Source organism: Danio rerio, chromosome 24 (assembly GCF_052040795.2).
Source record: "Danio rerio strain M-AB ecotype USA chromosome 24, GRCz13ab, whole genome shotgun sequence".
NCBI classification, from domain to species: domain Eukaryota; kingdom Metazoa; phylum Chordata; class Actinopteri; order Cypriniformes; family Danionidae; genus Danio; species Danio rerio.
Window position 1 is genome coordinate 41,673,348 of NC_141044.1, and position 13,979 is coordinate 41,687,326.

Below are 13,979 nucleotides of genomic sequence, written 5' to 3' on the forward strand. Positions count from 1 at the left end.
AGGAAGCTCTACAATACTATATTTGTGCATATCCATTAGATTAGTCAGTATTGAAGCCAAATCTGGAGCTAATCTAACAAAATAACTCACGATAACAATACAAAAACTAGTACAGCCAAATGTATATGTTATAAAGTATATATTAATATAGTTATATAATTATAATTATATATTAATATATTAAATACAAATTTAAATGAGAAATTTTACATTTTAAATTGTGTTGAAATTTTGTAGGTTGTAATTTATTTTGCAATATTTTGCTTGAATTAAATTGTATCATCTTTCTATTTCTAAAGATGCTCAGTGACTAAAATATTATTTGTAATAAATAGATCTGTTTAATAAATCTATTTTGTTTAAATGCACCAAAATACATTGCCTATATTCACTGAAAAATGGACAAAAATATTCATTTTCAATATGAGGTGCACTCAATTATGCTGAGCACCGTCCATTTTATTTTTAAGAGTTATAGTGTTAAAATCGCCTAAATTGCTTTTGATTTAATAGACAATCATTATTTTCCATTGTAAAGAGTATTACATTTGTAGAATATTTTCCATTATTTAAAAGTGCATGCTTTTTCATGAAAATAAGAACATTTAATTACATTTCACTCTGTTCCTCACATCTTCCTTTTGAGAAGAGAGATTTTTATGATACTTGTGTGCTAGTTTTTGCTGACTGACACCATATCTGCTTTCAAAATAGTATTTTTTTTAATACCCTTATTAGGCATGTGCCATTATAACATTCTGACAGTATGATAACCTTGGATAAAAATATAACAGTTTTGCAGAATTGTGATTAGTGCTCTAAAATAATAATAATAATTATTATTATTATTATTATTTATTTATATATATATATATATATATATATATATATATATATATATATATATATATATATATATATATATATATATATATATATATATATATATATATATATATAATGACATTTAAAGGCTTAACTAGGTTAATTAGGTGAACTAGGCAGGTTAGGGTAATTAGGCAAGTTATTGTATAATGATGGTTTGTTCTGTAGACTATCGAGAAAAAATATAGCTTAAAGGGGTTAATAATTTTGTTCCTAAAAAAGTGTTTAAAAATTTAAAACTGCTTTTATTCTAGCCAAAATAAAACAAATAAGACTTTCTCCAAAAGAAAAAATATTATCAGACATGCTGTGAGAATTTCCTTGCTCTGTTAAACATCATTTGGAAAATATTTAAAAAAGAAAAAAAATTGGAATATTTGAATATATATATATATATATATATATATATATATATATATATATATATATATATATATATATATATATATTTATTTATATATATATATATATATATATATATATATATATATATATATATATATAATTTTATTTTTATTTTTTTTTAATTGTCTGGGTTGAAAACAAAAACTTTTTCCCCCTATTCCCCTATTTTGGAGCAGTAAATAAGCCAGGCTATATAATTCAAATGAATTATTGACTTCTGCTGTCTTCATTTGTTTCAAAAACACAGATTTCCTAACAATTTAAAAGCATCTTTAAAGATATTTTCTACTGGAGATACTGTTGTTCTAAAAAAAACAAAAAAATGTAAATAAAAAAATCTTACACACACCCTATAGGAACGGTATTACAGAAAATGTTGGCGGTTTTAAATCCTTGACTATTCCAAACCGTGGTATACCTTGAAAACGGTTATCATCCTTATATCCTTTTACATCACTAATGCACTAAAAGAGGAGGAAAAACACTGTGCTAAACATCTGTTGTGTTGCACAGAACGAAAACAAACCTGCATGGATTTGGAACAACATGAGGTAAATGACGAAATTTTAGTCAACGATTTCTTTAGGTATACAGCGCTGGCAGAGATGTTGAATGCAAGTAGGTCAAGAAAGAATCTGCCACACGGTTTAGTTATCAGATCTCTCTCTCTTTGTCTGCTACACCTCTGACTTTACTGTCAAACACAGCGCTTTTCATTTTGACAGCTTTGAGACCTTATTCCCCCCTTTTTTTCTTGAGGGCCGGCAGTGGGCAGGATCAGTAAACTGAGCTGGCGTAAATGTTTTTCCCCAAAGTTTAACTCTGCAGTTCATCTGTGACCTCAGGGAAACCAGAGAGGGGCTTCGCTGCAATAAAATCACAGGAATCCACACAAACACACACTCAAACGTGTGTGTGCCACGTCCATCAGGGGAAGCAGAAATCTCGCCGGTGTCACGCATACCTAAGAAGACTCGTGAAGAGTTGCTTTGCTTGGCATCGCTCATGGACCGGGAACGAAACACAGTTTGGAGCGCTCTGTTAAATTACCAGCAAAAAAAAAAAGAGAGGGAGAGAGAGTTTTGACTCACTGCTCACCTGTTAGAGAGTATGAGCAGTGCACAGAGCCCTCAATGCTCTTTAATCAATATAATCTGATTAATCATAATACAAAATCACAATCAATTAACACCTAGACAGTGTGCTAATTTAAAAACAATCACCACTCAGTGCTTTATTAATAAGGAGCATGCATCTTTTTAAATGAAGCTATTAATTGCATTTGAAAATCATTCACATAAATCACTGACACTATAATCAGACCACAATACTCTCATAGTAAAGTGTAAACACGTTTCCTAACAATTGAAGCGGCCATTATCACTCTATAATTGGTTTACTGTAGAAACAATCACTAGTGAATGTGTTTTGATGGGAAACTATTAGCTAAAAAATAACATTTAAGACATCATTAGAGGGGTTGTTCACCTAAAAATGACAATTTACTAACTTTACACTCTCCCTCAAGTGCTTATAAACCACTTTATGGGTTTATTTATACTCTTAAACACAATAGAAGATATTTTGAAGAAAGCTTAAAAGCTTGTAACACTTGATATCAGTATAAATAACAAATACTGTGAATTTTAATGGTTTTTTGCATTCTACAAAATATCTTCTTTTGTGTCCAATAGAAAAAAAATGAGACTCAAACGAGATTTTAGAACAAGGGAAAGTAAATGATGATAAATTATATTTTTAGGTGAACTATCCCTTTAAATCAACGTAATTAGTAGCTAATTAGTCGGGTAAACTGGTTGTGAGTCGCCAAAGCTCTCATTCCCACCACTAACCAGCAACATGCACGTCATAAATATGTTATTCCATACATATCTCCATTTATTAATACAAAACACGTGATGTGGATAAGCCTAAACTGTGTGTGGGAACTCACCTGAATTTCTGAATCCCGCCAAAGCTCATTCAGGCGCAGATGTGCGTGAAATAAATCCAGATCGCTCGTGATTTAGTCCTGTTGTCTGCTGGTGAATGTAACTCACAGACAGAGCAGCGGTCAGTTCCGTTCATGAGACAGAAACACACTGACACGCGCGCACACACACGAGAGAGAGAGAGAGAGAGAGAGAGAGAGAGAGAGAGAGAGAGAGGAGGGGTGACAGAGAGCGAGCCAAGGTGAGAAACTCTACTGAGCCCCCCTTTCACACACACACACACACACACACACACACACACACACAAACTGCATTAGCGAGAAAGGCTCTGTTTCAAATCCTAGTGAGCCGCCTATCTAGACAGCATTTTAGGGCATCGTACTGGCACGCGTCTTTTTGGGGGGAATCATAGAATCTTGCAACATTTTCAAAAATCTTTATGCTTAACTTTTGATTAGAAAATTGTATTTTTAGGATAGTTGATGTGTTTTTTTGTTGTTGTTTGTTTATTGTTATTTTATTGTGTAATGTAAACGCACTGAAAAAAAATTAATTGGATTTACTAATTTTTTTTTTTTTAAAGTTAGACTAAGTGGTTGCAAATAATTTATACAGGCTGAATTTAAACAAACATGTTCAACTGGTTTAATTTCAGCCCATATAAATCGTTTGCAACCATCACTTACCTTAAAAAATTTAGTAAATTCAATGAATCATTTTAGTGCAGCTAAAGAATCAGTTCAGTTTCAGCTTCCTTTATTTTTGTCATTCATCACAATATCATCACAATAAATTGTAAAGCAGAACTTATTTACGTTGCATCAGACCTAACAAGAACATAAAAAACATAACACATTGAAAACCTAACATGCTAAACACGCTTTTATAACTTCAAAAATACACTTACAGTCAGAATTATTAGCCCCCCTGTTTTTTTTTTTTCACTTATTTCTGTTTAACGGAGAGAACAAAATTTCAGCACATTTCTAATCATAATAGTTTTAATAACTCATTTCTAATAACTGATTTATTTTGTCTTTGCCATGATGACTGTAAATAATATTTGACCAGATATTCTTCAAGACACTTCTATACAGCTTAAAGTGACATTTAAAGGCTTAACTAGGTTAAATAGGTTAACTAGGCAGGTTAGGGTAATTAGGCAAGTTATTGTATAACAGTGGTTTGATCTGTAGACTATTGAAAAAATATAGCTTAAAGGGGTTAATAATATTGACCTTAAACTGCTTTTAATAATGTTTTTAAAAGCTGCTTTTATTCTAGCCGAAACAAAACAAATAAGACTTTCTCCAGAAGAAAAAAATATTATCAGACATTCTATGAAAATGTTTCTTGCTCTGTTAAACATCATTTGGGAAATATTTTAAAAAAGAAAAAAAATCAAATGGGGGCTAATAATTCTGACTTCAGCTGTAAATAAAAATATAGTTATATAAAATATATTATAAAAATATAAATATAATATAAAATATAAATATAATATATTAATATATAAAATAACTTAATTTTAAAAACTCACAGAAAGGAATAAATTAATACCTAAATAACTATTGCAGTTATTAAAGTAGTTATAATATTAACATTTTGTGCCAATTTAACTATTTATTTATTATTACATACTAGCTAGTTATTAGTATTTAAGATCAAAGTCAAAGTCAGCTTTATTGTCAATTCAACATCTACAGGACAGAGAATCGAAATTGCATTACACTCAGATAAGTGTCTAACATACTGTATAATATTAATACAAATAGTAGAATACTAAAAAGAAATTACAATAAATACAATTATACATCAAATGTAATCTAAAAATAAAAGTAAAAAATAAACATTTGTAAACAGTACAAGTACATTTAAGACACAGTATTATTCAAAAGTCTTATAATAAATAACTGCTTTATAAAATGTAAGAAATTATATACAGTGCTCAGCAGCATAATTGAGTACAGCCCATTTTGAAAATGAAAATTTTTATAATTTCTCAGTGGATATAGGCAGACTATTTTGGTGCATTTAAACGAAACAGATTTATTAAATACATATATTTATTAAAATAATATTTTACTCACTGAGCATCTTTAGAAATTGAAAGATAATACAATTCAATTCAAGCAAAATATTGTAAAAAAAATTACAACTCACAAAATTTCAACAAAATATTTCAATTTGTTATTTTTTATTATATATATATATATATATATATATATATATATATATATATATATATATATATATATATATATATATATATATATATATATATGTTATTTTATTTTTTTGCTTCTCTTAATTTTTCCTCTTCTTTAAATTTGTATTTAATAATTTTCTATAACATAAATATTGGCTGTACTAGTATTTGTACTGTTATCGTAAGTTATTTTATTAGAGAAGCTCCAGATTTGGCTTCATTATTGATTAATATATGCACAAATATGTTCCTATTAAAAATGTGAATTTAAAAGAGAGATTAGTGAGGGTTATATAGGCTGAGCACTGTATTAAATGTATGCAAGTATGTATGTAAATTACACATGTAAATAAAATAGTTAATCTTGAATTAAGAGAGTTCACTAATTATGCTATAAAAATACTATTGTGCAACTTGCACTTGATTTACAGACGCATGTAATGGGTGGTCGCGGGTTTGGCAGTGGCATGTCATAGTTGGGTACAGCTTTTTTTAGTTTCCTGTTTATGAATTTCAGGCAAGACGACTTACAAATGATGATAAACAGGCAATTAATCATCAGGAGCTACAGTAATACTGGCTGAATAGCATGATGGCGGGAATCACGGCAGATGCGCGCCTGTGGTGAATGAGGGTGCTGTATAGGTAGGGAACGTACTTGGTTTAGAGAGGCTGTGTGTGGTCGGGGGTCGGACAGAATGTGAGTATAACTTTAAGGTGGTTAATAATATATTTACTTTAAAGTGATTTGCAAGCATCTGTTTAAAATATCACAATTTCACAGCGAATGTGATGTTTGCCAGTACGTAAACATGTTGACGGTGTAAGTGCAGTCAGTATGCTAGCTTATAAACACACAATGTGATATGAAAATCTATTGAAAGTGCTGCACAATGCTAGTCAGTATCTATCGTAATTTATCAATTTAAAAACAATTAATTTTAATAAATTACCACCTCAGCGGTGAATTCAGTAAATCCTGTTTCACAACACGCGAAATTGGGTGATCTCATTAACTTATAATAGACATTTATTAACATGGAAACGCTTTAAAAAACATAGGAAATGGTTAATCCCTAACTAATAACTTTCAGAAAGACCGCTGGACCGTTTGTTTTAAGCAGTTTTGGGGGCGGGTGTGGAGGTCAGAGCCAAATAATTCGCACCCTCTGGCATCAGGCGTATTTTGCGCATGCGGCTTGCGCTCCGCTGATGTTCCGGCGCTCGGTTTGACACTGATGTTTATTTATTTCCCAATACTATCTCATGGAGTCATTCAAGAATCCTTTGATTCCAGTAAATCATCGGAAACATTCGGCGTGTGTGTTAGATGGAGTATCCAGATGGCGCGCGTAATGAGAGTATAAAACACGAGACAAACTAAAGACAGATGCGGTATGCGTGTGTGTGTGTGTGTGTGTGTGTGTGTGTGTGTGCGTGCGTGTGTCTTAAACTGATCAATTATTATAATCGTCCTGCAATACCAGAATGTAATTCCAGAAATCATCCCAAAATCATATTGTACACACCCAATCTTGAACATCTCGTGATCTTTAGGATGGCATCCCAGTGCTGGGAAACACATAGGTGGCCACAAATCACTATAAAGTACTCCCAAAACATCCTGTCTCATCACCTATGAAGCAACCTCAAATATTCTCCGACTTACAAAACTTCTTTCCTCACATACAGTATGTAATTGGACTATTTAACATGATACAGAACATGTCAAAGGAAACATTCATCAGCAGAACATTCAGAGCTGATCCTAAACAGTGCTCAGGAGAAGTCCAGGAAATTTCCAAAACAGTAAGTGCACCTCAAAGAGCACCATTAAAAAGATGAGTACATGTGGAACAACTGTGATTCTGCCCAGTACTGGCCACAATCCACAACTGACTGTCTGGGCAGGAGGAAATGTTGTAAGGGACAGCAAGAAGCAACGTAACTGTGCATGAGGTTATATACATACGCTTGTAAAAACTATATATTTCACTCACCCTGATGACGTTCCTTCAACTGTGGAAGACAAAAGATGTTTATTATATATTTTTGCATTAAATGAAAGTAAAAATTCTGAAAGAGACAAAAAAATGTAAGTGCATACAGCTTTGCATGTCATGTGGAGCAGACACAACTTGCTATTTTACTTCTTAATATTTAAATACATAATATGATAAGGCATCACCACATTTAAAAAGAAAAAAAAAAGATTCGGTGCAACAAAAGAACTTCTCAATAACTTCTCTTATACTTTATCTAAACCAGTGGTTCCTAAAGTGGGGGTCAAGGGCCAGTGTACCTTTATTTCACTCAGAAATAAAGGTACAAAATCTGTCACTGGGGCGGTACCTTTTCAAAAAGTACACTTTTGTAACATACAGGTAAACATTAGTACCTTTAGGGTCCACTTTCATACTTTTAAGATTCACTTTTGTACCTTTAAAGTACTATGATGTACACATTTGTACATTTTTAGGTATTAATATGTACCTTTAGGGACCAGTTAGGAACAAAAATGTTCCTTTTGAAAAGGTACCGCCCCAGTGACAAATTTTGTACCTTTATTTCTGAGAGTGCAGGGGGTCCCTTAGTGATTTCCAAAAGTCAAATAATTTAATTAAACTATTATTATTACCTTATTTTATCCCATAATGCACAGAAAATAAAAGTTGTAGTTACATAAAAAAAACACAACATGAAAATAAAAAGCCTTGAGCCTTTTAAATATTTCTTTCATATGATTGGTGTGTTTATATTAGACTTACAACACAGCAATATCGTCAGCTGCAGCAAATCGATTTTATAGCACCAGGTTAAACTTTGACACCATTATGGCAGTCAAATACATTAAAAATAAAGGTCACAACTAAACATTGAGGATGATCTCTGAGTGGCGATCTCCAAAATTAAACCAAAAATAGACTTGTGCTGAAAACATTGTGCCCACCAGGCTGTTTTGGTAAGGTTTATATTAAATTAAACAAATGAATAAATATTCTTCAATTGTTCTTCTCAATATCTTTCTTTTTTGTAAAACTACAACAAAGACAAAGTTCCATTCATCCCAAATGTACATAGTTTTTATGCAAATCTTTATCAGCAAATAAAGAAAATCTATTAAATGAGACCATTTGAATCGAATATTAGCAAAATTATCATATTTGTTACACAACCAGCATAATGTGTAAGCCATCAAGATGTGTTTGTACAACAAAATACAGGTGCTATAAAACTGACTGTAATCAAATGACCCTTTAATATTTACAAAAATAGAGCTTTAGTAAAAATAGAGCACTTACGGACATATATTTCAACGTTTAAATCAGCCACAGAATTAAAACGCATGTGTGTTACTCTCGACCGTACACTGAGAGAAAATGAAAGTAAAACTAATCTGAATGCATTACCTTAAATGTCGACTAGGTGGCGGGTCAAAACCACAAGTGGCCAGACGTGACTGCACAACAGTGATATTGGATCAAAAATATATGTTTTGGCCAGCCGAATCTCGTTATATTTTTGACGTCAGTTGTGGGTCAGAGAAAGGAGGAGGGTGGCCCATTAAGAGCCCAACTTTGCATTAAAGAAGGTCACATTTTAGTTTTAGAGGTCTCCAACATCATGTTGATATGCGTGCAAGGTCAAAAAACACTTTTATTTTCTTATAATATGCATTTATTTTTATCTAATTATCCAAGCGACTCTTATATGAATCGTTCAGCGATCCATTTGTTTCCAAACCTCACCTTAGCACGAAGCTAATCTGCGGTGATTGGTCCGATGACCCAGTCTATTGCAACTGGTCGACTGCGTTCAGCACGAGACAGAGAGAAATGCCCACCACAGCTACAGTATGTAGCAGAAAGTATGTGAGAGCCCAATGCAGGAATGCAATAAAGCAATGCTGTTAAACACCAGCATATTCCTTTACTCTTAAACCTAACCCCAAGTAATAACAGCGACACACATTCAGTATTAATCCACACAGTGGCAAAAGTTGAACTATTTTGAAAATTGACCGCACTGCGTTAGTGAGGAACAGCTGATGGCGGACATAGCAAACAGCAGAGGATCAACAGACCAGAAACGCATTTAAAATCAGTAAAGGAAGAAGCACGTAATTTGTTACCTCACATTCAGGCTTATTTATCTGGATGTGATTCAAATGTCGCGGGACACAGAACATACACTCAAGCAACTTTGCCTTGCTTGAAGCTTGGCATAGATATATACACTAGATGTCGCCTGGCCTATTGTTGTCTATTGTACGGAATGCGTCAATAGCGCCGCCATCTTGCTACAGGGTAGCGCTCCTTTGAAATGAATGCGGGACCAAGGTACAGTGGAGGACTGTGGCCATCCAAAGCCAGAGATATACACATATACACATACTGTATATCTATGATCGGGAGTTTTCCTGGATGTTAGTATGTAATTTTTTTTTTTCTAAATACGAAAATTATAATTTTACGTCACTTTTCTACATTGATGGATCAGTGACCGCACGGGCATTCCTGACAAAAAGCTTGTGTTTGTGTGTACAGAAATGTACTATCCACCCTGCCTGTTTAATTTGATATAATCATGTCCTGAAACACAGCTCCTCTCCTGCTTTCACTTCTCATACTGACGGAGGGAGCGATTCGTTTGTGAATGAATCCCCCGAACGACTCTTTCACTAACGTTAGCCGACAATAATACAAGTTTCTGGCAGCGCAGCATCTCGTTGTCATATTTCTTTTCCATTGTTTGCCGATTTTATTCAACAAAACTAGCATAAGCCGAGTGTTTAGTGCGAGTTGGAGCTGCTTTGCCTTATGGTGAATGCAGTAAGTGACTGTTATCATCAATAACGTTACCTGATTAGCACAAAAGTTCAGAACATACAAAAACAGAAAAAACTTAATATTACCTATGAAATGTTCTAACTTTGTGCTTTGTTTTCTTTGTTTGCTACACCCGTAGACAGCGCTAAAGTCCCGCGTCTTCACGTAATAACACAGTCTTGACTAGTGCGGTTGAATGACATTTGTCCCGGGAGCACTGTACCAATGTGGCGGCGCTATTGACGCATGCTCAGGGTCCCTATGCGATATCTAGTGTATATATCTATGGAAGCTTGGAGCTAGACAATCAATTAAAGTTAATCTATAGCTGCGTCCCAAATGGCACACTATACACTATGCACTCATGCACTATGTACTTATGCACTTACACACTCAACAGCATAGTATATGAATGTAGTGTCGTTCCAAATAGAGGACTAATGTTTTTTTACTAAGCGGAAATTCAAGCCGTTTCCTTGATTACATTTTACGGTTGCCAAATCAGTGAAATAAATGAGCAAACTATCAAATAATACCTGCCGTGAGTATAACCGCATTCACCATCGGAAGGCGCTATAATCACTATCGCAGGAGAAATTTGCTTTCACCATCCAAAATAAAGGTATCGCACATGTGCGCCCGAAAGCTTCGCCCCTTCCGCTACGTGAGCAAACCTGCGGTCGTTGAGTGCGTGAAGTGTCCATAAATACACACTTCATTTTACCGGCTGAATGAGTGCATCATCCGGGTAATTAAAGTGCTCTTACTATTTTTAGAGTTTTCAGTGTGAACGCACTACTTATACTATTTGTACAAAGTACTCAGAATTACACAACTGCACCAACAGATGGCAGTATAGGACTGGAAATAACTCACGGGGTGTGGTCTATTACCACTTCATCTAGTTAGCATTCAGTTAGTCACACTGCTTTAAATCACGCGTGTTCGAGACGGAGTGAAGATTGTTCTTGGTGTTTGCTATAATTTGTGCTTATTGTGTGCGTTATTGACAAGTAAGTAATCTTTAAAGCTTAATGTTAGACTTATTATCAATATTTAGCTTGGAAAGACTCTCCTTACATTATATTACTATGAGGATGACAAAGCAGTTTTCTGCCTCAAAGGCATTCATTGTGAGCTCACTTAAGCTTACCAATACAAATGTTCAAGTTAACTCCAATATGTTGTTTGCATGCACTTTTCAACTGCAACGAACAGTACTTGATTTGTGAGTTAATTGGTGATTATTGTGACTATACAACACATTAACGATGCCAATATGAGCAATGTATGTTTATTATAACAGCGTCATCATGTTGATTTCTGTTGTGTTACACTATTTATATCATTTAAATGTCACATATATGTTTGAAATGTACATGATTAGTTTCAGTAATTATCAATGTGTGGTAATTTGTATTTTCTTCATTTAGGAATCCACACATACACACAAACACACCTATCAGCACACCAATTATGCTTGGAAGTTCTACATCCATCAACCAGATTAAAGCTTGTTTTTGAGAACTGGACTGTTGCACCTCTTTTTAATGGAAGAGCATGGCTGGAAAGCAGGAGCTAGTGTAACGCACACAGTAATAATCGCAAATACTATTTATACTACAAAATGGGATAGAATAGTGCATAAGTATGCCATTTGGGACGCAGCTCAAGTATGTGGATAACACAAACTCCACGGTCCACTTACAGTAAGATGAGATCTCAAATCACGGGAATTCCTGGCTGACAATAATAAATGTTCTTAATAATAGGAATTAATCTGCCTCGTCATTGTGTGAGGTTTGTTTATCAACTAATTTCGAGAGGATCACGTGCTTATGATTTATCACGGCCGGTCTCGTATTAGCTAATCATTATCTTCCAATCATATGAGCCCTAAGCTAAATAACCACAGTTTTCAGTCCACTTTATCTTCGTTTGGAAGAAACCCCCCTTCCTCCCCAATTCTCCCCCTTTACCATTGATCGGGCGGCACGGCGGCCCAGTGGTTAGCACTGTGAGTCCCACAGCAAGAACACTGCCGGCCTTGGTTCCACCAGGACGGTAGGCATTTCTGTGAGGAGTTTGTATATTCTCCCCGTGTCCGCATGGGTTTTTCCCGGGTTCTCCGGTTTCCTCCCACCATCCAAAGTTATACATCATTCATTGCCCCTTTTTCACGTGTTCCCTTAGCTGCTAGGGAGGTCTGAGATCCACCGAGCTCAGGCTCCCCTCTAGCTCTGCGAACGGGAGGAAGCCCCAGGCTCGAGGATACCTTAAGCTCGGGGCTCTCTCCCGGGACAGCATGCCAAACAAGCTTTTGACACATGATCAGCTAAGTGTGAACTCTTGAAGGTGGTATTGGAGAGACAATTTTTTTTTTCTGAGGTGATACTTGATGAAAAAAAGTTTAACAACCACCGAGTTACATAAATCAGGGTGTAAACAGTTACATCAAACATACAATTTAAAAAAAAAGCACATTTCAAAGCACTTCACGGGGCCTTTCAAGAAAGTGATGGAATGCTGGAGGAAAACGTGCCGAGCGGTGGAAGCTGGAGGACGATTCGCCTTTCAACACAACAGTAAACCAAAACATACAGCCAAAACCACAGTCAAGTGGCTTCAGACCAGAGGGTTAACGTCCTGGAGAGTTTCAGAGCAAAACCCACTCCATCTAAACATCTGTGGACCGCTCCACTTGCTGTTTTTCTCCTACAGTAGTGCTGTAGAGATGATGAGTGGGAAAAACGCATCATGCTTTCAGGGCTGTAACACAATAAATAAACGTCTGCCATGGTTTTAATGCTCCATACTGCAAACACAGACTCCCGCTGCTGGTTTCAGGGCGACTCAAAAGATTTAGGATCTTAGACGGCGGCGAAATCCAATTGCATTTTCAGTAATGTGCCGCAAAATAAAGTCAATGAAAACTGTCCATGTGTTTGTGTGCTAAAGTGTGTGTGTGTTTCTCAGCCATGTGTAAGCTGCTCAACATTCCTGTGGTATTTATGGCACCATCCAGTGTTTTCCTCTGATGAGTGTGTGTGTGTGTGTGTGTGTCAGAGTGTGTGAGAGGTCAAGAAATAAAAGAGACAGAAGCAGCCTCCAATAACTCACCGCAAACACTTCACACATGCTTATGAAGCTTTTAGGATGATCCGTTTTACTCACAGGAGTGTGTGTAGCAGAGAGAGAGCTAAATAAAGTGCTGAGCATAAATGAGTGCAAATCCTTTTTTAAATCAATATTTTTACAGGTTTATATATATATATATATATATATATATATATATATATATATATATATATATATATATATATATATATATATATATATATATATATGTTTAAATATATTTGTGCGTATATATTCACCAGTCACTTTATTAGGTACACCTGTCCAACTGCTCGTTAACGCAAATGTGTAATCAGCCAATCACATGGCAGCAACTCAATGCATTTAGGCATGTAGACATGGTCAAGACGATCTGCTGCAGTTCAAACCGAGCATCAGAATGTGGAAGAGTGGGGATTTAAGTGACTTTGAATGTGGCATGGTTGTTGTTGCCAGACAGGCTGGTCTGAGTATTTCAGAAACTGCTGATCTACTGGGATTTTCACATACAACCATCTCTAGGATTTACAGAGAATGAAGAAAAAGAGAAAATATCCAGTGAGCGGCAGTTCTGTGGGTGCA

At 34.8% G+C, this 13,979-nt stretch overlaps 1 protein-coding gene across 6 annotated transcripts in view; it reads right to left on the reverse strand.

The window, feature by feature from the left end:
- The window catches only part of ntn2 (netrin 2), a 70,280-nt gene extending 66,886 nt beyond the window's left edge, over positions 1 to 3,394 (reverse strand). For all 6 annotated transcript variants that reach the window (NM_001441904.2, NM_001037415.4, NM_001441903.2 and 3 more), the window contains 1 exon segment: positions 3,245 to 3,394. The gene's annotated coding sequence lies outside the window, so the exon portion shown is untranslated.
- Between the last annotated feature and the right edge of the window lie 10,585 nt (positions 3,395 to 13,979).